Here is a 24,237-nt window from a genome sequence, read left to right as displayed (position 1 = left end):
AGTAATTTTCGTCGTTGCTATCTGTTCGGAGAAATTTAAGTCCAGAGCGGTGTATATATGTACTAATGGAGAAATACCAGGCGATGATAGTCGTTGGGTAAACGCGACATCCAGGTCAGATCGTCTGATCCACACAGGTATTGGTACGATCGTAGTTTATCGCTGCTCGAGTCGCGATTGTGATATCAGACTTTATATTATACGTAGATAGATGTAGGTACTTACCTATGTTTCCTATTATGATTACGATTTCTTTTTAAGTATTAGATGTTGAGAAATTTTGTAATGTTTCAGAGATATTTAACATTGTTCTGCGAACAAGTAATTTTTTATATTAACATTTTTTTTAATACTTTATGAATCCTACAATTTGATCGAAGACCACTGGCTGGAATCTAAATTATTAGATGCTATATATCAACGGTGCGTTATAAAACTTGTTACCTTTATGACTGATTTTTAAAAATCATTTCCCTGTTTCTACCTGCTCTTAATCCTCTATCTATTATTTCCAACTAATCAACTGATAGTCAATATACTAATTATTCCTACCGATTATGTCGACAGATGTATAACTAAAGAATCTTCTAAGGTAACTAGAGTACTAAGTTGATTATTTTTAAAGTCGCTGACTACCTTACCGCTGACTATCTTAAAAAGATACCGACTACCATTAATTGCGATATATATTTCAGAAAACTGTCACGATCGTCACTGTTGTGTAGTACGAATTCCAAGTAATTATCCTAATGGTAACAGTGGGAAACATATGAGAAAGTATTACAAGTTACAAGGTATATACCATGGAAACAATCCAGCGGAGAAGAGCCCAACGCGGCAGCCGTGAACATTTCTTAAAGCTTTCGGAATCTGAAAGCGGTTCGTTGGACTTTCTGGAGAATTTGTACGGCGAGAATAAAAGAATCGTAAGGTGCAACCCGAAACAGTTGGAGCCGCGTAAAACACAAGCTAAACAGTTCTTGTTCCCGGCACGATAAAACGTAACTCACGCGACACCAGGAAGGTAGTAATTGTTCCTCGTATTTCTTCGGGCGGTCCAACTCCTTTGAAATTTTCATCGCGAATACGCGACTACGGAACGAACGAAGTAGCTGTCATAAGTCGAAATTATTTTTCCCGTGGAACGACCGGATATGACCGAGTTTAACAAGATGCCATACTAGAATTACTCGTGACCATTAGCGACCAACTTAAATATGTACGTCGCAAGTAGATTTGATTGTCGATCGACTTTACGCGTATTTGGTTATTTAAAAATTATTGCAAGTATGTAAATTAGTAACACAGAAATATATGAACAAATAGATATACACGATCCTTACTTCAGACAACAATATAATGGCAATAATGGCAACTTGTTAAAGAATAACTTGATCGTTTAAACGCAATGAGAATGAATAGTACAAGAACATCGCATACTAAACCATGCTTCCCAGAACAGAACAGTTCCCGGTGCAGAACAGTTTTAAGTGGCCGAAATGACTACCCTTCCGACCTGATGTAAAACCACTGACGCGTAATTACTAATTTTTATGACGGTTGATAACGTCTGTTCATCTACATCTCTGGAGAGTACTCGAGCATTTTAGCGGACATATTGTGTTCGTTAAAACGAACGAGGAATGTTTAATTAGCACGACTCTAGATAAAGCAATTATTTCTTGGTTTTATTTCTGGCAATTAACGAGATGTAGAAAGCTAGCAAATTAAAGTAGGCACTATGCGCTTTTGAAAAATAATTTTCACACTTTACCGGTGTCGCTGCGACGTTTATTATTCTGTCGTAGAGTCATCGTGAAATAGTAAAACCAGAATTATAGTAATTGTTACAGTTTTTCATAGAATGATATTAAAAGTCAATATACTTTTGGAATTATTTTCATTGATTATGGAATATTAAATAGATCACAATGAGTCGTACATTGGAGGGTGATTTTTACCTCTTAAGCTCGAGTTAACATAACTAAAAAGAATAGGCATCTAATATTTTCGGCTTCTCTTCGCTTAAACGAAATTTCATCGAAATTGGACTTGGCGATTTTTCTTTGTCACGCGTCGAAGGATTAAAAACGCCTAAAAGAGAAAAGAATCGCGAAAAGGTCGCGTTTAAATTCTCTCGACGATGTAACGCGACGTAACGTCATGTATCTCGTACTTCAATAAGAAATTTTCAATTGCTCGGCAAGTCTCCACCGCACGAGGCGATAAGACACGTTTACAGCCTCTTTTCGCGAATCTGTTCGTTTCTCTTGATTAAAGGAATAATCCCCGGGGGGTGGAAGTAGAGGACGCAACTCGTCCCATGTTCTTTAACATGGTCGCTCGAGGCCTCGCGGAACGAACCGAACAGGGAAAAGTTTTCGCGGAAACGAAACGGAGAACGAAGTCGGGAAACGGGGAAAGGGACGCGAGCTGTGAACGGGGAAAAGAAAGGGAACGAACAGATAGCGAATAGCGAGCAGACGGGACGGGCATGGTTGTGCCGGACGGCATTTTAATAGGTTCGCAGGGTTCGAGCGAAAAAGTTGCAAAACAAAATAAATCGGCGTTGCGACAGGTCGGCCCGCTCTTTCTCCGCTATTTTTCTCTCTCGTTTTCTCTCTCCTTTTCTCTCTCGTTTTCTCCCTGTCTCTAGGCACGGTTACGGGGCGCAGGTCATGCATATTCACGTGTGGCATTCGTACGCATGGAATTAAGCGGCCGGGGAATTAAAGCGCTTTTCGGCGGGAGGTAGTCCAGGAGCCTTTTCTCCCCCTTCTACCCCCGAGCTCCAGGTGATTACGCGGGGATTTTTCGAGGGACGGCATTTCTATGGCGGCGCGGTAAGTACAGCTGCAAGAGGCTACGCCGCTAGCGCGACGATTCGACTCGTATTATTTCTCCAGACAAATTAGACTCTCGCGTCCTGGACAACGTCTCTCGTTTTTTCTACTTTCCTTTTGCTCCTGCCTTTTACCGCGACTTACGCGTTTTTCACGAAACACCGTGACTAGTGATCGAATACGAAACACTTGGAACCTGTATACGTACATGAACATGACGAAAATGTCGAATTACTTGAAACGTGAATCGAAGCGTAGAAGCGTTCGAATCTAGAAAATATCTTGGATATCTTGATAAATTTAGAGAACATCTGTGACGTTCGTCCAGACGACTTTGTGGTAGTCGATGATACTCGCGGCTTGTTTATGGAGACATCGTGGTGTTGAGACGATATGGTTGTTGATTCTAAAACGTTTATAACGTGTGGATTGTGGAGTAGATTGTCGAGGAAGATTACTGCGATGTGAGTGGTAACTGTATGATAGAATACTAATATGCGTTCGACTGGAAAATGAACAGCTTCTGTAGATGCTCTGTTCGTGTTATAATTAACAAAACTTGGGTCTACTAGAATTCTGAAACTTTTCCTAAGACGATAGGTACCTTTGGATAGAACTTTTACATAGGACTTGCGTTTCTTACAGTAAAACGTAAATTTTCTAGGTATAAAAGAAGAAGACGTATTTTGTCAATGTTAAAAGATTTCTCGAGTCGCTTCAAAAAATTCCAGCACTCCTGCGCCAGTTACAAGCGTAGAGTAGAGCCAGCGATATCGGCATAAATATTCATGTCGTTCCTAGTAAAGGCAACAACAAATGCTCTGTCGCGTGCGAAAGCGATGCTGCTACGGCTAAAAAGTCCGCATCGTGCGCGCTGTACCTATCCCGGATATTTGTAAAACAGGACAAGTAAAAAGAAGAAACAAAAAGGAAAACCTAGCAAAAAGAAGAAATAAGAAGAGTCTGTATCAAAAGAGGTTGGGGACGAATTGACAAATTAATCTCATAATTACGGGCGACACGTGATGACAATTGTTCGGACGAATTTCAGCGAAGAATTTTTACGCTGCTCTCGTTAGAAATCCCAACGACAGCGAGGCTTCGGTCGGCGTTAATTTGTTGCCTGTTGTACGGCAGCTCTTATACACAGCGATACGTGTATCGCGTATAATGGATACTGATTGTATCGATACTAATGGATAGAGTATAGTAAGGAAAGGTTATTTGAGCCATCTAAGCTTCAACGTGTTAAAATCCAATCTTGAACTTTCCACGGAATAATCAAGCTTGTTGTATGTACCTATATTACGAGATTAAGATTAATGTTTAATGTAACGACGAAAGGAAATATCGTATACTCTAGGTCCAGCCAGGAAAGATATCAAAAACGGGAAAATGATTCGGATAACCCTATGTTAGGGTTATTCGCAGGATTAGGTTCACGAGGAGTTGATAATGGAAATATTCGAAGAATTATGGAAATACGTTATAAGATAATTACAAGATTAGATTTTGAATACATTTAGTCGAACGAAATTTTAGTCAGTGCCCTGAATTTGCTGGTTGAATTTGCCTCTCTGGATATGATATTCTATCGTACGTATAAACAAATAGTCTTAGGTAACAGAAAGAATCGGTTGGTTTCTATTTCTGTCGTATGAGCTCCAATTGTGCAAACTACTTAACGCATAAGTTTATATAAACCGTGTTCTATCACATTATATTGTCTCGATATCGCGTACAGCATCATCGCGAAGTACACGGTTTCGTGCGAACACCTGGATATTTTCGTGGAAAGAGCCACGACAAGGTAAGAAGAAGAAGAAAAGGTCGCAGAGAGGATGTCGAGAAATCGCCATGAGGAAGACGGAGCGTCTGAAATAAGGCTCGAAACCTTAAACCTCCGGGAATCTCCGGCATCGTGCAACTATCACGTCTGCCAACCAGCCCGTGCACCTTCCCCCGACTCACCCTTTTGCTATCCCTGTGTGCCACACAGTCGGCTACCCCTTTCTCCGCCGTCTCCGTCGCCGCCGTCGCCGCCGTCGCGTCGTTTTCATCTCTCCTTTCACCCTGCGCCCTCGTCTCACCGTATGAGAGATCCCCTCGCCCTTTCGTCGGTCCTGTCTCACCCTTCCATTCGACCGACCGCCCGTCTAGCCGCCCTTCCAACCCCTGCACCGTGGTGTGCGCCGAGCGCCACCCCCGATCGCGTCCCGACGAAACTCCTCGCCACTCCAGACGACAGCGGCTCTGGTAACGGAGACTCCTCGAAACGTCGAACGAGCGCCCGTTACGAGCGCTTTTCTCCTCGTGCGGATGCGATCGACGCCCGGCTCGCTGACGAAGTGTGCAAAGTCGAGCCGAAGGACCTCGTAGCTGGAGAGATCGATCGATGGTTCCGCGGCTCGTTCCAACGATCCTCAAGGGCGGACTGTTTGCCGGCACACGCGAGTTACCAAGAACGATGGCTGACCTTTTTAAACCGATTCGAAACTATTATTTTCGAAATAGGCACACCATTGACATTTTCCTCGTGACAGCCGGTTACAATCAGCAGTCGTGTTTGACGAGGGGAAGATTATGTCGAGTTACCGTTGCATTCTCTTGCGATATTTTGTGAAAAATTTCTTACGTACAGCCTGGAGACGCTGTATAATTATGTTTCGTATACCTGTTGTTTGCGTATTGAGATTTAAGATTGATTAATCTTGTCATCTAGTTCTATGATATTTTGAAGTACTACACCAGACGTTATAATCATTCGTGAGTCGTAATTTCGATTACCAAGGGATTTATCATCGTCTATTACTTAGCAGCGATCTTTGATTAAATCAAGTTCAGCTTTCAATCGCGCGGTGTTCCATTTATATTTAAGTATATTGATATATATCGTCATCAAGATGTAGAATTAGAATGTCGCAGTACCGCAAACGTTATAATTATTACCGTAATTTCGTTCTCAAGTAACGGATGAGATCAAACACCTTAATAACGTTCGATTAAGTCGATTTCACGTTAAAATATCTTTTTTATACATTGACATACATATGTATGTATATAATCAATGAAATCTGGAATTAAGATGTTGAAATATTTCAGATGCTACGAATCCATATAATTTTCAAATAGTACATAATGCTGTAATTGTAACAAGTCAATTCGGATTTAAATATTTTATCTTGCCATTTAACCGTAAGAATTAAGGGTTAACGTGTCAAATTAGTCATCCACCAAGAAAGAAGATTCTCTTTTAACGGTCTACGAGTCTGTCTATTTTATTATTCAAGCCTGACACATAAAAGATACCCAGTTAATGAAAAGAATTTATGAGAGCAACATCTTTCAGGCGACCACGAACGACTACATCCAAAAATAAGAATGCATTCATTGTGATTTATAGTCTGCGTCGCGCGTCAATGTTGGATGATTATGGATGGTGTTAAACGGCAGCTCCTGACGGCAGCAGATGTGGTTCGAGCGGTCTACCCCGCAGTGCAAGAGGGAGAAAGAGGAGGGGACCGTCTAAACCTGCGACCATGACATTGAAACGTTACGTCGGGCATCCCCCTCACGACGGTCGACGGATGGACAGGCAGACGAACAGATCGAAATCTGCCTTCGCAGTCCTTCGTCCCTTCTCATGCGATTCTCCTTTTTCTTCGATGATTCAGCCCCGGACCCTCATAGACTTGCGTTAAATATTCATCGATAATAAAAGACTCATTGGCAATGTAATATTGCAAAAAACCAGATACAACGCGCGTCTCTTTTAACTGAAAACCAGTCGCAAAATAATTATTACATTCTGTATTGGAGATATCGTTAACGGAGAATGTCACATTAATGCAAAGATGGAACTTAATTCTGAATGTATAAAATTTCCCATAAAAAAAGTATTTCCCTCGTAACTTCCATAAAATTCTTCTTACGCTTCTTTTTCTAAAATTAATAATAACTTTCATAAAGAGCGTACTTGAATACAGTGTAATAAGGACTACAAATTTTCCTCATAATCTTCATAAAATTCTTTTTACCATTAAAATTAATGGTAATTGTCCTGAAGAACACGGCATATATACTTTCCCAGTGACATTGAATCATTCCACGATCAAGTTCATCAAACGTTTCTCTCTTAAGAAGATAGCTCCCTGAAATTTCAACTGTACAGACACGATATGGCAGGGATTTTGGGGAACGTTTTGCACGGAATTCTATCTACGAAGTCTCAGTGGGACGCGTATTTATACCCACGGTAGCATGAAAGATTCAAGCGTCACAGAGAATGCACGGCGGTTCGACGAAGTGGATGTCGAGTTTTCGGTCGGCGGAACGATCAAGGTGTTCAAGAATGCGGGCTCGGCTCACCGAACAAAAGTGTATCCTTCTGGACGATCGGGAGACCGAAACTGACGGGTTTGTAGAGTCCGAGATCCGATATACGTCATGCGGCAGTTTTAACCGGACAATCGCGCCATCGCGTTATATTCCATCCTGATCGCGGGAATGTTCACTTTCGTATGCGAAAAGGGGGAGGAACAATGGCGTAAGTAGCATGCACGACCGCGCAAACAGACAGACGGCCCTGCGGGAAATTGCATTGCACACATCGGATGGACACATGGAATCGTAATCTCTCCTTCTCGTTCTACCGCTTGTCGCGTTCTCTGTTCGATCGTCTGTTGTTCCCCGAGCGCGTCAGGGCCCCGATGTCCTCCTTCCTGCCCACTTACGATCGTCAACCGGCCACCTGTCCCTGCGTATCCTGTCCACCCGTCTGTCCGTTCCTCCATCCGTTCGCCAAGCACCCAACGTTTCACGCTTCCGCGAGAGTCCAAGTGGCAACGCTTGTTCCCGAAGAACAGCTCGCAAATAGAATGCAATTTCCAGGGAACCTATGCAACATGGAGCCACATACGGCTTGACCGAGTGCTATTCCGTTTGATGGGACTTGATTGAAAAGAGTTGTACTTAGTCGGGCAACGGTTCTTGTTTCTTCATGGGGAACAACAGAGTACGAAGCCTGCGTAAGTTGAAGTGGTTGGATTGTGACGTGAAATGAGAGATACTCGAGGTAAAACTTTGACTGATTAACAAACTCCCATTGTTAGGGATATTCAAGGTAGTTGGTAAAGAGGGAGAGTTGATCAACTACGACCAAGAATTTTTCATGTGAAAAGAAAAGGTTTACTCAGTAACATTTCCGGAAAGGAACGTACAAAGTCGATCGACAGCGACTGGAACTGTCGTTTCGTATTACATCGGACAGGATTCTCGTTTCTTTCTTGTTGTACAGTTCCTGTTAGACCAAGACGAGTGTGACAGTTTCCCCCGGACGCGACGCTAGAATTCGTGTAAGCTCCTTTTTTTGCGATCTTGTCTCTCGTTCTCGACGCTTCCGCGTGATTGCCGATGAAGACGGCAAGGTTGCAGCCAATACTAGGAATCGGCACGTCTTTAACAAGGAAAACTACATCTTGTTCTTTGGCGTAGGAAACGAGAAGCCACGTAAGGCGACGGTAAACGACGAGCAGCCAGTAGGACGGACTTGACTATAAGGAGGCAAAGAAGATGGCAGACGCCCGCTCGTCTAGACCCGCTTCGACTCGACTCAACTCTCAACTCTCTGCAGTCACTCGATAAAAAACAGTCCGCCGCTTTCCTGGCCATCCGATGCATTGGCGTACCACGTTAGGGTTTCTTCCTCTAGCCTCAGCCATCGTTATTCCACCCCAGTTGATCGAACCAAGTCGATGGTTAACCTTCTTCTCGCTCTACTTACTTTCTAGCTTTCTACATTCGCGCAATTGTCATCGGCCGCTGTTTCCTATATGCGTGTCTCTATCGAAACGTTTCTATACGTTAAAGAAACGGTACTGCAGCTACATAGCAAGAAATGACAAGAATATTTTCTATCGATTTGATTAACATAACGGAGAATATACGTAACAAAGATCCATCGCTAACCACCGGTGAACACCTGACTAGAAATAACTTATCGGTAGTCAAGAGGGAGAAGCCCGCATGAATTATGGAACCGCATCGGCAATTACCGACACGTCGTGCATGCGTTTACAGCTAATCGAAACGAGTTTCGGAGGAAACGAGTTTACCCGTTTAACGAGGACTGTCAGATGGAAATCGAATTCACAAGGCGTGGACTGGCAGCCCACGCGCGGAGTCGGGTCGCGCCGCCGCGCCATACCGTCGCGACATCCTTTTTTGTTTTACGCACGTAATCAGAACATGTGCGCACATTGACCGTCATCGATGCAGGTGCACGGTGAAACGGTGCGCGCCAAGCGGACATATACCCTGACCTTACCCGAAAGGCCAACCTGTCGACCACGATCGTGCCAGCTGCAGTCTCTCTGTCTGGCTCGGTCTGGCCTCGTCGATGTCGACCGTTTCCCAGCTCTCGACGCCAATGCAGAAATTACCCCCTGCGACCCCCTGGACCGTCTGAGCGGTGTCTAGCCATCGCCCCCTACCTCGAACCGTCGGAACCCTCGCCCCCGTTGCGCCCTACCTCTTTCTCCCTCTTTCACATCCCTTCTCTACTCTCTCCTCTCTTTCTCTCTTTTCTCCGCTACTTTCCCTCTTGCTCCACCGTATCCGACTGCCCCACCCATCCTCGTCTCCACTGCTCCTACCCCCGTCCCGCGATCTCCGTCGACCTTCTCTCCCCGGTCGGCGGGGGTGCAGTCTAGCCAGCGACTATAGTCTCCGCTTCGCTATGGTATGTAGCTCGACCAGGTTCACGCGATGCATCCTATCATCGCATCGCCAAGGAGTGTAGGAGCCGGCAGCCGAAAACCTATCGACAAGACATTGTTGTTGGATCGAGAAGGAAAATTTTTGCCTTTCTCCGGTGCTCGACTAACATTGTTCGGGAGAACCAGCGTGACGAGGAAACGACTATTGGCGGACGTGGCGATGGAAGCAGGACTACTCGACGATTTTCGATATCAAGTTCACGATTTCCACTTGGAAATGGATTGCTTGCCTGCTGTCTGACTTTCACCGTAGACATTGAACAGCGGACGGGGATCGAACGTAGGATCCTTTTCAAGTCTTGCGGAGATCGATACTGCGAGGGGTAGTGATTATGGAACGTTGTATCTTCAATCAAGTTAGGGGTTACGATGAAGAGGAACGACGTTCTCGAAGCTAGATTGTGGCAGCTATTAAAAGACTGCGGTGGAAGTCAAGGTTGCGGTGCAATCGATAGCTTGAAGTTCAAGGAATATCGTTGGATTGAATTTCTTCTCATAGAAATTTTTGATGGTTCGATAGGAAACGATGCTATAAGATTCTCTAGTAGGATGTAATTCTGTATTTAATTTAACAACTCCTGTATTTCTTTTAACAGTTTTCTATTCTCTAGTAAAAATATTCCTCAAAATTGTTAAATACTAAAGCTTTGAACCTACTTATGTAATGGTTGAGTAACTGCTTTTTTTATTATCTCTGTAAAGGTTAAAGCATACGTTTCAATACTAAAAAAACGACATAAATGGTGTCTGATAAGTGCAACGAATTTTGATAAAACATACTAATGTTGTAGATGCTAAGATAATGTTATACCGTATACAAATTTTATGGAATAGCGTGCATGTGACGAACCTACGTAAACCAAATTCGTTCGACCGAGGATCCTGATGGTTCGCACGGTTGTTCACCACATGAAAGTACACGTCTTAAACGCATAAAGATAATGGCGTATACACAGAGTATACGGTACAATGACGAATACTGTCCGGCTGTTCCAAGTGACTAGCGTAAATAATACTTTCTGTCCGATGCGTTCGACTGATCACGAGTGGTGAATACCATGGGGATCCAAAAATGCGTGCAAAAAGCTCCCTAGCACTTTTTAGATGCCCCCTCTTCGTCGCGTGACTCAAGACGATTAGGTCTGGCTTGGGAACGCAAGAGTTTAGTCTCGCTTTGATTGGGGTAGGTCCCAAACGTATAGTCGACGACATAATAAGTCTACCACCAGTAGAACTTGCTACCAACGTAGCAAGGTCAGTGATAGGGGACCTACGTTAATTAACGTCTTGTCGTTAAACCGTCCCGATAGGTCTCTAGAGATCGAGGCCTGATGGCCATCATAAAGCAACGATCGAACTCCGTTGGGAAAATCATAGCGTTACACGGAGCTCACAGTAGTATGTATATTGCAAACGATTAATTTTGTCGCGTACATCCTAAATAACTGTTTGACACAATTAGTTAAATGAAAATCGATATTGCAAAAATAACAACATCATGACAACTTTCTATCGGTCCGTTTCGGTCAATTTCTCTATTTCTCTACATAAGTACACGACTAATGTCTAATTCTCAGAAAATGAATTATTTGCTTCCATACATTAATTTATTACAAGAAGATAATGTAAGGAATAGAAAATTCCAAGTTAAATTCCAGAAATGATATTTATATTATCATTACCTTCTTCTTCTGCTTTCTAATTTGTGAAGTTGACGAGTATGGCCTCTGAGTGGCTCAACAGTTAAAAAATATACAAAATTATTTACTATTGTAAATAGGGTTTATAGTCACGATCGCTAAAATAGTTGAAAAATATGATTATCTCTTATACGAAGTTGTATTACCGAGTGACAATATTTATTCGGATACAGCGTGACTTCTGTTTTGTCTGGTAGAGAAAACACAAAAGTAGTTACCATTCCGTATTCCCTTTGTGCTTTGTAATTTTCAAAATATAGCAGAGAGGGTTTCCTACCCCGCGTACTTGAACGAGAATTTCCAAATTCAATAATACTGTTCTAATTAAAGAAATATTTAAAGCTAAATTAATAAACGAAATTTTATACCATTATAAATATATGTATACTACTAGAAATTTCAATTTTATAAAATGACAGAAAATTGTCTACACCGCTAGATTACAATTATCCTCGTGCTTGAATGAAAACTTTCAAATCCAACAAGTCTGCTCTTATCAAAGAGATATTGAAAATTATATATGTAGATCATTAACCGAAATTTACTTTATTATAAACACATAATACTATATAAATTCCAATTTTGTAAAGTTAATTATTTTTTTAAAAATAATTAAGTATCGATAATACAAATAAAGTATTATTACCTGATGAATTATTAAGAAAGCTACAAATTCGTATTGTCAGATTTTAGTATCGTGCTTTCGTACTTGCAGTCGAAGCCTACGTACGTCGGGCGAGATGGTTGTCGTAGGTCAGTAATCGATAAAAACCTATTTTTCCCGTGCGTGATGCAGTGACGATGGGTCGCGTTCGTATTGCTGTCTGTAAATGTATAATTTGTCGCCTCACACGAATAGCGTTATCAAGGAAATTGTTTTGTTGCGTATATTGTTGTGGAAGATCAATAGGTTGGAAGAGAAAAAAGTGTACGGGTCGTTTACGAACGAGTTATTGAAAAGCGCGAAAAAAAGCGTGCGTATATACATAGAGAAACCACGGAATATCCAATGGGGAAGAAAAAAGCTTTACAAAGTATATAAATACATACGTATGTAATATGAGAATGTTACGCGTCTGTCGTATACGGGTCGTCACGTGAGAAATGAAGCAAGAAAGTCGAAACATCGTGTCTTTTATACGCATACACAACGATGTGCCACATAACCTAACTTCGTTTCGATTACGAGGCCGATGAAACGCTGAGCGTGATTTTTTTGTTTTTCGTTTTTTGAAAATCCTTGTAACTCTTGTATTTGCGTGACTGGTACAGCGGTATGATGTAATTCACGCACTGCATCCATAGAAACGTGAGCGTGCGTTTCTATCGTGAGTAGCAACTGTGCGTGCACGCGTGTTCCGGACGTACCGACGCGTGAGTATGTACGCGCGGACGAAAACATGCCGTTGCCAGAAATAACCATGTATGAGTCAACTGCTGAGTCTAAATAGGAGGTTCGCTACATTTAGAGCTCGTGTCTTGATTATACATGGTCTACACCATGACAAATAACCTAGAAAATGCGTACCTATCGAAAGAGTTTGAATACGACGGCCCGTCGTAAGGCCATTGTAGCGAATTCGTGTTCTGATTGACAGGATTCTGTCGAATTGTCGTTTTGACGAATGAAACATTTGAAGACCGAAATGTAACGCTTGTTTCGCTGTTCATAAGTATGAAGACACGATTTAATTTAATAGAAAATGTAATTAACCCTGTTAGATACAAGACTGATCAACTCTACTTGTTATTAATTTTTTAATTTCGCCACAATAAACTTAATATCCAATTTTCAAGGTACAAGTACATACATACATACGTAGAAGATAACGTAGATAATGGTAAATTCTGAGGTAAGAGAAGCGAGTAGATCGAGATGTGAAACAAAATCCTGAGTCAAGTAACAGCAAATATAATAGAGAAGTGAATAACGAATTTCAGAATTTGTTATAGAAACAATAAAGAAATATAGTAAACATTAACAAGAGAGAATGAAGCTTGTTATCACAAAGGTAAGATTCTATTATAGCATATTATTAATCTAAAATTTTAAAGAAGACAATAATCCTTAAAAGTTTTAAGAGTTAAGAATTACATTTTTTGTAGGTGTTCTGATCTATTTGACAGCTCCGACATACAATTTAGGTCGTCAAAATGGTTACAACACCAAAACCACTGTAACCATAACACGAAGTATGGAATCGCCGATCGCAAGGATCTGTCATAACAATCCCGAGGCTAAGAGCATAAACTTTACGCTACCAGCGTGCATCTTTTGTGTTATAATTCATTCGCGTGTTGTAATCCAATGAGAAGTACGCTGTCCACCAACAGGAAAGAGTTTAGCAGAAATGTTTTATTCATCTGTTTAATCAACAATTAAGATTAAGATACATCTCGTGCCACATCAAAGGTGTAACATCAAGTAGGTGCCCTTGAAGTACTAGCGTGATTTAATTTCCATCTTTCTTTTTCGCTCGTTAAAACGTGCGGCTTCCAGCGACTCTCGAGTGTTACTTGATTTTGTAAAAAAGAGATACCATAATAAATATGTACAAAGAAGTGTGAGGAAGGGATGGTAGAATAGTAAAGCGGGGTAAAAGCTATCGTTGACTGCACTTGTAATTCAAATTTTCTGTTCCGGAGCGCAAGATGCGTCAATGTTGGCGAAAAGACAGAGCGAGAGAGAAAGAGAAATAACTTAATTAACTGGTTCCGGTGTGCGCGAGAATCGTTCGTAAAATCCGTAAAGCGAGAGAAAGAAGCAGAGCGGTGAGCTTATTCAACTCCGTAAAACTGTTTATTCATAAAAGTATTTTCATAAGCAACACCTCGCTTAGCGAAAAAAGAAGTCATTGCCGCTAAATGCGGCGTGAAAGCGACACACGGACACTAGTCTCTGATTTTTCAGGGACACGTTTGATCTCGTCACTCGGAGATTAACCTATCTCTGACGTATCTACCAGTGGTTACCAACGTGAATATAAATATATATACATAGCTAACGGTGTCGCGCGACACACGCGTAACCCTCACAAGCTGACCGGCACGTGTCGAGACAAGGCGGTTAGTTGAAAGCGTCGGATAGAAAGGCAGACAGAAAAGAGAAAGACGGGTAGAACCCGAGAATAAAGGGCTGAGGGGTGGGGTTAGAATTATACGTGCCCCGAGGAAAACTCAATTCGCGGCCACTTTGACGCACCCTCCATCTGGGTGGATCGTCGGATAGGCGCTGATACAAATCCACAAGATATATTCCTTCTTCTTCCTTCTCCTCTCTATAACCATAGTCTGTGCCTTCTCCTTTTCTCTCTCTCATCAGAGCACATAGCCGTAGTAGTTTATCCTGCTTTCTACCCCACTGGTGTACACCCGTGCACGTGCAGATACTCATTCGTACACACCGACAGGCCTCGCAGACACGTGCGTGGACCGGCAACAATTCCTAACCAAAAAGCCGGAGTCACCCTCGCCTCTTCCCCTCTTGCCCCTCGCACGGGAGTGTCTGGCTGCGACCGTCATCGGCGGGGCATCGAGATGCGGGGAAGTAAGAGGGGAAAACACCCGGCACAGTGGCGAGCGGCAAGAGAGGAGTGGGAACACAGACCGACAGTGGCACAGGGGGGAAGCTACGTACTCGTGACGTTGCGTCTAGACGCCCCCTCCACCTCTACCCGAAACGACGTCCACACAACGAGCGCCGAACCAGCGCAGCGCCGAGGAACATCTCTCGGTTTTCTCCGCCTCTCGTGTACGTAAATTGCCGAGCACCGAACTCAGTGTTTTATTCTCATGGCGCTAGATGTCGCTCCCGTTGACTGAATTAACTAGTGCGACCGCGGATTTTCAAAGTGCGCGGGTTTTTCTGTATTCGTATGGTTTACCTGCGTTACGCACAAGCGATACCGTTTCAGTTTATTTGAATTTCTTTACATTTTTGCAGTGATTCTTGGTTTGAGAAAGTGACAGTGTCCGGTGTATTCTGTGGTGGCTACGTTGATGATTATTTTGGCAGAACGACGACGACTTTTCGTTTTGGAATGCGAGACCCCGTGTAAGACGACTGGTAAGGTTAAAATTTTTATCTCAGTTGCATCGTTGCATATATTAGTACTGAATGTTTTATCGTAGATTCAACGTTTAACGATATCGATGACAGATTACTTTTATTATTCTTATCGCGTTTTATCGTGATTCATGATTCATCCGAGCAAACGGTGCATACAAGCGTTTTATCAGGGATCATGGCTCGTGAGTCAGGAAAGGTTAGGCGGGATTTAAGAGCGGCGTATCCTTAAGTTTACGTTCTTACGCATGCGTTTAAATTAGGAATGGCATTTAAGGCCATTCGTGAACTTTATTATCGTTTAATCGCGACGGTATACACACATACGCGCTTTTAATCGCGTACACGCGTATATAAGCATTAAACACGCATACGCGCATGGACGTGCAAAGACACGAGAGAGTAGATGTGCATCGTTGAATTTTTATGGACTGAGGGGAGCGATGCGAGACAGACGTTTCATGGCCTTGAAGATCCGCGGCCAGCGATAGGGGCATAGTTCTTTTGTGAAAAATAATTTTAGTCGTGAACCGTCGTTTCCACCGGCAAACGTGCAAGCTAATTAATTTTCTACGGATCGTATACCGTGTTTGACGCGGGAAACCGAGGACCGGATTTCTAAATCCACCTTTAGAACCATAACATCGAATTTCATCATGAGAATTTCAGAAGACGGCCTACTGAAAGACTATAGAATTCATTTTAGGCTATTTGGAGAAGCGGTTAAAAGCAGATAACTTATGGGTAATTGTTATTTGTCTGGGTTGAGCGGGGCTCTTTTGCACAATAATTTTTAATATACATATATATATATATATGTATATATATATATAATATTAGCGAATTGGCAATAAAAATAATAAAAATTGTCACATGATCGTTAATCCATAACTCTTAATGATCATTCACGAAAGGTATTGAGCTACAAATGTAGAAGTATGAAACAATTATGTAGTTTATTTGTGTGAGGAAGTTCAAGGGTTCACATTATGTTTAGTTAAGTTAGTTCATAAACGTAAGACACTGTTCAAAGCGACATTTTTACAATCTACATACATACTATATCGATTTTTCTCATCACTCATGGAAGAATATATGGCCATAGCTAAAAAAAAGTAAGTACGGTATGCACTCTGCGCATGAGAACATCTATCACTCAAAAAATATGATCAGAGAGAAAAGTATCACTCACTAAATTGTGTTATACCGCATTCCACCACCACCACTTATGAAAGAGTTATAGCTCATCTCAGACTACCCTGTACAATATACAGCGAGGAATAAGATTCTTATTTATTAAGTATAGGTAATATAGGCAATTAAAGAGGGTAATATACGAGGTGTTCCAAATAGATTGGTCAAAAATTTTCCCATAGATTGTGTATATTGAACTAAGAAAGAAAGTTTATGTAGGTGTTACATATATTCTAAAATTCATCTGTATCAAAATATAATTTATTCTGTCATTGGCATATTTTCAACAAATATCATTCTATGAATTTGTATAATATACATATATGTATAAATATAATATTATAATAATATAATCACGTTTTTTAAGTGAAACAATGTGAGGTATGACAATGGAAACAATTCGAATATTTTATTACGAATCTATTCTCTTTGGCTTTAATATCAGTTTATCGACCCAAATATTACATATCTACACTTATCAAATCTTTTTTCCATCGATGTATACAATACCTAATCAAATTTTCTTCCAAACATCTTCAATCACTCTGTATAACATCAAGAAACTAAAATAGGGCTGAAATTCATTCTTCACGCCTATAAAATTTGTCATAGTTCGATATCCTCGAATCGCTGATATTTCCTAATAAAAAATATATGTATTGTACTTTATTACATCTTTACGGTACGAATTGAAAGTATAGACATAACACGTGTGCAACGAAATCAAAAGAAAAAGCGAGCCGCCGACTACCGTGAAAATTATTCAACCCGTTGAATGGCGCACGTCGGTTCCTGCATTCCTTCGTTCACGTGTACGGCGCGGCGAAGGCGGCCGCGCAAATAAAGCGTCGACTCGCCTTCTGTCGGCGACAATGGCAATAACAATTGAATCCGCGGCGAGTGGTAACTGCACGTGTTTATGACGATCTCGGCTTACGCTCGTAAAGAGTGGTTAGCCTCTAAAGGCTGAGGCATCCGACCGACCTTCTCGTACGTTTTGTTTTAATAAATAAAACGAAGCCGATTGTGTTCACTTCTTCGGCTCTTTCCCTCTAATCCTATTTCTCGCACGTGTTCCCAATTTCTTTCTCTTATTTGCTTCTTCCCCAATTTTTCTCTCCTTTCTTGAATTTCCTTCGCCTCTTTTTTTCTTAATTCTATTCCACGCGCGTGATTTCCATTTCTTTCTCTTATTTGCTTCTTCCCCAATTCTCCTGTCCTTTCTTGAATTACACAACGTGACGATCTGTGTTCATTTTGATGTTTTATTTCGACATATATGAGAGTTTATAGTAATTCCGTTTCTGCTACACATCTCCATTATTTTCAGAAATATTATGTCGACGGTGTCGCGTAATATTATTTGTGAAGGTTGCTTGGTTACGAGAAAGATATACGTGTAACAGTTTTGTTCGAATTGACGAACGAACATTTCTCAATTTTTAATTCATCTGTTCCATCCAACTCGATATATCGTACGAGTATCATCTTCACTCGAATCCCAGATATACGCAGCGAACTTGTTAACGAAAACGAACGCGATTTATGGGATATTTATCCGAATGGAAAAAGATCCTACGTTGGCTATTAAAGGTACGCGTAAGCGGAGGGCTGCGTTCACCGCAAACAGAACTTACGCAAGCGAACTCGCTTGAAATGCGGGCTCCTGCAGCAAGTACGAGGGAAACTATTTAAAGGTCACGCATATACATACATATTTCGTAGAGTAGCGCGGCGATGCAGCTGCACGAACCGACCACGTAAAAATATGCGAGCGTTTGCTCGCGCGCTCGTTTCGCGCCACTGGATCGTTCCACTCCGCGTGCATTGTCTCTGTCGTTGATGTTTATACCTGTGACAATGCAACCAGTGCACAAACTGTTTCTATTGCGATCGAAAATTTGTCGCTTCTCAATTTTATACAAGATTTACAATAATCCAACGTTACCCTATCATAAAGGAGGGTAAATTGTGGTTGAAGGTAACAGTTGAGGGGTTTCTTGAGAAAATGATCTATAAGTACATAAACAAACACATTTAGTGTTCTACAAGTTAGCACTTGAAAACAAGATAATCGATACTATCGAGTTTTTCTATAAATTTAAGAAGAATCATATTTTATTAATTACAAGACTCGATGAAAGTTACGTTCGAGGCTAGCTGGTTGTCACGTGTTGAAACAAAATTTTAGTTGGCGTCTGATTGACTGTACATCCCTGCTAGTTAAATCCATTTACTGAGATGCGAACTTGTAATATTTAAGTGACAAATTGTGTCGTAGTGAGGTATGAATTGCGTTCGTCAGGAGTCGCGTGTTCTCCTTATCAGAAAAGAATTGAAAATTCCAGTAATAATGTCTGTTTTAACACACTGATTATATCGAAACGCGAGAAAAGAAGAAACACATCAATTACGTCAGTAGTATTATCCTCCCAAAAATAATTAAATTGACGGAACATATGCGTTGTGTCGTCAATCTGATAGATTTGTATAAGATGAAAACATTACAAATCTTTATTGTCAGCATCGTAAATGGATACTTTCCATGAAAGTGTGAAAATGAAAATGAATCGATACTTTCTAATGAATTTTCGTATAGCAAGTCATTGGTAAGATATCCTTCAAAGAGAAGTATACAAGATACGGAGAAATCCACGCAAGATTCCAGAGTTTAAGTAGAATAAGGTCGGTACGTAACAGACGAAGAACTAAACATAGTAGAAAAGATCGATCGAGGCAAAGGGATGTCGCACGAGTTTCCTCGAGTTGTCTGGACTACGGTAGTGCCTGTGGTAGGGTTGTTTTGATGATTTTGTGTAAACTTGTTGTTGAGAGAGAGGAATTTGTCGGTTTAGGGGATTAAGGAGCTAACTGGCGTGCAGAAACACGGAAAACGAGCGGGTAGTGGGAATGAGGCTTAGGGCACAGCAGCGAGAGAACGTTGCGAAGGAGGGAGCCATCAAATTCGTCCTTTTTTGATTAATTTTAGTCGCCGACCGACAGCCATGTTTTGAAAATCGTCCCCATTCTTAGCTTTCCGTGTATATAACCCGTGCAACTCTTAAGTGCGTTTCGTTGGCTCTAGACCGAATACGAAAACAACTTTCTCTATTGTTCGTGATGACGGGTAAATATAGTGCGTCTAACGAGCCGTGTCAGAGCAGATAAACAAAATATTTGTGTGCATACCACGTGGCAGCTACGAACGGAAGTACGAACGCCAATGGTTGGCAAATGTCGGTTAACGTTAACCTACTCAAGACCAAGCAATCAATGGTCTGTTATAACGTTATAAATACACCAATTCCTTTAAATATCATGAAATATAAGTAGAAGAAATAGTAATGAAAAAATATAAAGGAAACCCTTGATATTCTCTTTCATTGTGTTGACGTTAGAAATCAGAATTTGATATCGTAAATTGATTGAGAAAAATTGCAAATGAAATATTGTGTTAACGCGAACGTTAACTATTGTGAATGAATATTCTTCTCCGGAATCATCTCATGAATAGTTCGACGTTTGCATATGGGAAAATTAAAAATATTTATTTTTTCTTGTTTCCAATGAAACCATCTCTGTAGAGATTAAACTGGCATTGTAGTTTTGTATGCTACGTTATGTACAGTGATAACGTAAGCGTGATTACACACTGATATAATTAAATCAATGCTCGGAAAATTTGATACTGTCTTGAGGTCGTAAATGATTATTATGTGCGTTTATTTACTTACTCGACTTCTTATAGTATAGTATAGATTGTCTGTAGAAATATCGGTTTGCTGTTGTTATTTTTTGAATAGCTTTTTTCACTAACTAAAGATTCATTCGTTAATGTTCTTTTGATCTAATTTAGCCTCTTGTCTTATAACGTAGAATATCGAGTCATATCCGTAAAGATTGTAGTTTTGATTCAGTAAAAAGAGTTGTATTTGTAGGTAGCAAAATTTGACTTGTAGGTAACACGGTTTCAATTTCAATTCTTCAGATTGAGCATTATTAGATAATTTATGTACAATATTATATCACTATAATCTAGTACAATATTACAGTAATGGACGCTTAATTAAGCAGCTATTAAACAAATTATAATTTATAAGATATTATTTTCTAATAAGCGAGTTAATAAATAATTCGTTGAAATTTGAACAAGTATCTTGCTCTTCGCAATAGTAAAAGAAGAAAGTAGATCAAAGCGTTATAGTCACCCGATGATCTCGATAGTCATCTCGATCTTGGTCTCCCTCTGCAGCCGAGTTTAATTTGAATGAAACTGTCGGCTCGACACACGGTTTCGATTAATGAGAATCCGCATCGAGCATGCGCAGCAAGTGAGTCTTCGTACGCACAGTTGTACACACGATCTTCCTCGAGATGTTTTCCTTTCGCTGTCCACGGATGCCTGACTTTAAACCGAGAAGCTTATTATCATTTGCTACCAGTTATAATAGAAGCGAGGAGGACGCGACCAGAATCGTTTCAGCGTCTCGTTGATCATCACGCGAGGGAAAAAATTTAACCAGATGGTTTTTGTTTAGTCTGGAATCGGCTTGGCCTGCTAACGCGGCTATCTAGTTCGGTCTCGACAGGGAGAGAAACGCAGCGGGTGCGATAACTTCGTCGAGGGCGCGTTGTGGAGTCAAAGTTCATTAAAACCTCCCACGAGGGAGATCGAGATCTTTAATTCTTAGAAATCCTCCTTACTTTCGTTACGACCAAAACTATTTTTGCATCTCGTAATATCTGGCAAGACTTTTCGTCTCGGTTAATACTCTTACTCAGGCCCATACAAATTCCTATAAATGTTACACTCTACGACTGTTCTACTGTCATGGATTGTCCAGATTTATTCTGTAGATTGCGGATTTTGTCAATAGGTGGTCTTGGCACATTTAATTCAGTGTTTTGCTGGCAAAAATCAGAAGTTTTATGAACATGAAATTACGACACTGCCTGAAAGATGGTAAAAGGTCATCGACAAAAACGGACAATAATTAATTGAATAAAGTTAGATTTTTAAGCAACAATTTGGAATTTTCCTTCTTATTTAAAATACGCAATCACTTAGTTGCCAACCCAATACAATACAAAGTACCTAGTTACATAACTGCTTAGTCTTACGGCATACGTATGTCGATGAAATTTATGTCTGTTGTGTAGTTTACGAATTTTGCTTACTTTGTGTTAAATATGTATACCAGGTATGTAAATATGAAACCGGAATTTTTGTATAGAAAATACACGTTTATTGTATGAAAATGATTAAAAATATTTTTATAGAAGTATTGCCCATCGCTAGCTATACATTTTTCCCACTTGTCTGGCAATTGGTGGATGCCACGCCAAAAATACTATCGCTCTTTTGAGGCAAACCAGTCATCGAGCCATTTTCGTACATTTTCGTAAGAAGTGAAGTGCTGGTCAGAAAGTGCGTGTCCCATCGATGCAAATAAATAGTAATCGGACGGAGCCAAGTCTGGTGAGTAAGCCGCGTGCGAAAGTATTTCCCAACTGAACGCTTCGATCGTTTCCTTGACCGGTTTTGCTGTATGCGATGGTGCATTATCACGAAGCAAAATTGCTTTGTGTTGCCTTTTTTGATACTCTGGTCGTTTTTCACGCAAAGCTTGATTCAAATCGATCATTTGTTGTCGGTAGCGCTCGGTATTAACGGTTTCGCCAGGTTTTAACAGCTCGGTGGTCTTTCTCGGTGGTCTTCCACGTTCTTCGTTCCTCGCGTCAAAATTGCCACTTCTGAATTTTTTAAACCACTCGAAGCACTGTGATTTACCAAGAGCATGCTCACCGTAAGCTTCGACAAGCATTCGATGCGATTCTGCAGCAGTTTTCTTCGAATGGTAACAGAAAATCAATGCTGTCCGCAAATCGTAGTTTCCAGGCACAAAATTTGACATGTTCAACGCTATTACAAACTATGCTGTTGTATGAAACTTGTATTGTTCTAAGTCGAAAATGTTTGTGAGATGTCAACAAAGACTTTTGGCATCAATGACGCAGTTTAGTGATAACTACATTATCAGCTAGGGCCATCTATAGGCAAATTCCGGTTTCATATTTACATACCTGGTATATGTTCGCATTGTTTTATATTTAAGGAGCGAAACCAGTATCATGTTTTCGTAAAATATTAGAGTGTTATACGTCTTATTAGGTACCTTTGATATCTCTACAAAGTAAGCACAGTTGTTAATTCAGCTTTTTGCTAACCGATCGTTTATTTATTACGCCACGCCAGCTTATTTAACCATTGTTACTTTTCCCATATTTTTATATAAATCTACTATATTTTAATTAAATCACAATTAATTTCATAACATTTGTTAAATACCACTTCGCGTTACTGTTCAACGTTCGAATTATAACCGAAAGTTTTGACGCGTGGAAGGAACTCGATCACGGAGAACCGAATTTGTTCTCAAAAAAGAAAACAAAAGGATGATAAAGGATGCCGTTTGTAAATCTGATGGAAGCTAAACGAAGGAAAAGGACGCACATATGTATAACGTTGACCGATCTGCATGCATTGGTGAAAAAAATTTGTCTTTTCCGCGGACGAGAATGAGGCATCGTTTGTCTGTCTCGCGCGTGAAAGAAACGATTCTAAGAAAAATAGGAGGTAGAAGAGAGTGTGAAGTAGAACGATGTAGCGTGTATCGGTCTGAAAAGGAGCGTCGTGGGCAAATTTGCTTCTCGTTCACCTCCTACGAGCGTAATGCCCCGGCGGGGAATTAAGCAACGAGACGATAGTCAATCATGAATATACAAAGCCGGGTAACCGGCAGCGGCGTTGGCATAAAACGTGATTAAAATTAACTCGACAATAACCAGTCCACATTAACAATTTATATTTCGTTGTTGCCCGGTCGCAGGCCGTGCCACTCGAGCGCTCGCCGATTCGCATTGTGCATTTTCCACGAACCTCGCGATTCCGCCGCAACAATTGCAGAAACACACGAGAAGCACATTGTTCTTCGAATAATGTGTGAATAATGCATCCACTGGTTCCGTTTTTTTTTTTTTTTTTTTTTTAAATATCGTGTTTCTGAAATTTGACGAAATACCTGAAAGAGTGTAAGAGAGGAGAATAAGATTCTGTCTTTAAGAAAATGTTAAGCTTATTTGCTAGAAGACACGGTAGAATTCTATTTATAAGGATTTCATTTATTGGAAAAGAATTGTATAATTAAGTAATGGATGTTTGTGCAAACTCACTATATATTCTTACTATATGTACGTGTTCTTCGCTCTTTCCTCTTACTATTTTCCCTTACTATCTTCCAATTATAGAGCCTTTTAAATACACATTATCTCCCAACAAAGAAAATTAGCACTTGTATCTACGTCTGATCTACAGACTACAGACGTAGATCAGACGATCTAGCCCAGAAATATTCTACTTCGGCGCGCAACTTACACCCTCTACATCGTCTACAGTCTACAGTCTACAGTCTACAGTCTACAGTCTACAGTCTACAGTCTACAGTCTACAGTCTACAATCTGCAATCTACAGTCTGCAGTCTATAATGCATCTAGAAACGAACTGCCCAATTGAATAGTCTATAACTCAAGCAGCATAAAAACGACGTACCTATAATACAATTCATAAGTTGCCGCGGCCTGTAATTATCATGACAAA

The 24,237-nt window shown here is 40.7% G+C and overlaps 2 long non-coding RNA genes across 3 annotated transcripts; one reads left to right on the top strand and one right to left on the bottom strand.

The window, feature by feature from the left end:
• Positions 1 to 51: 51 nt before the first annotated feature.
• On the bottom strand, positions 52 to 24,189 carry LOC138178879 (uncharacterized). Its single transcript, XR_011172852.1, has 3 exons — positions 23,813 to 24,189; positions 22,664 to 23,661; positions 52 to 62 (listed from the first exon to the last, which is right to left on the bottom strand). It is a non-coding gene; the product is annotated as an uncharacterized LOC138178879 (long non-coding RNA).
• LOC138178996 (uncharacterized) lies at positions 12,059 to 16,142 on the top strand. 2 transcript variants are annotated; one of them, XR_011172900.1, is made up of 3 exons: positions 12,059 to 13,024; positions 13,117 to 13,331; positions 13,426 to 16,142. It is a non-coding gene; the product is annotated as an uncharacterized LOC138178996 (long non-coding RNA). The 2 variants fall into 2 exon arrangements; XR_011172899.1 differs by having other exon boundaries at positions 12,059 to 13,331; positions 13,426 to 15,070; positions 15,263 to 16,142.
• Positions 24,190 to 24,237: the final 48 nt, after the last annotated feature.

This window comes from Bombus flavifrons, chromosome 4 (genome assembly GCF_040668555.2).
Source record: "Bombus flavifrons isolate JBK064 chromosome 4, iyBomFlav1_principal, whole genome shotgun sequence".
NCBI lineage: Eukaryota > Metazoa > Arthropoda > Insecta > Hymenoptera > Apidae > Bombus > Bombus flavifrons.
Note: the sequence above shows the minus strand (reverse complement) of the source record. Positions and strands in the feature narration are given on the sequence as shown.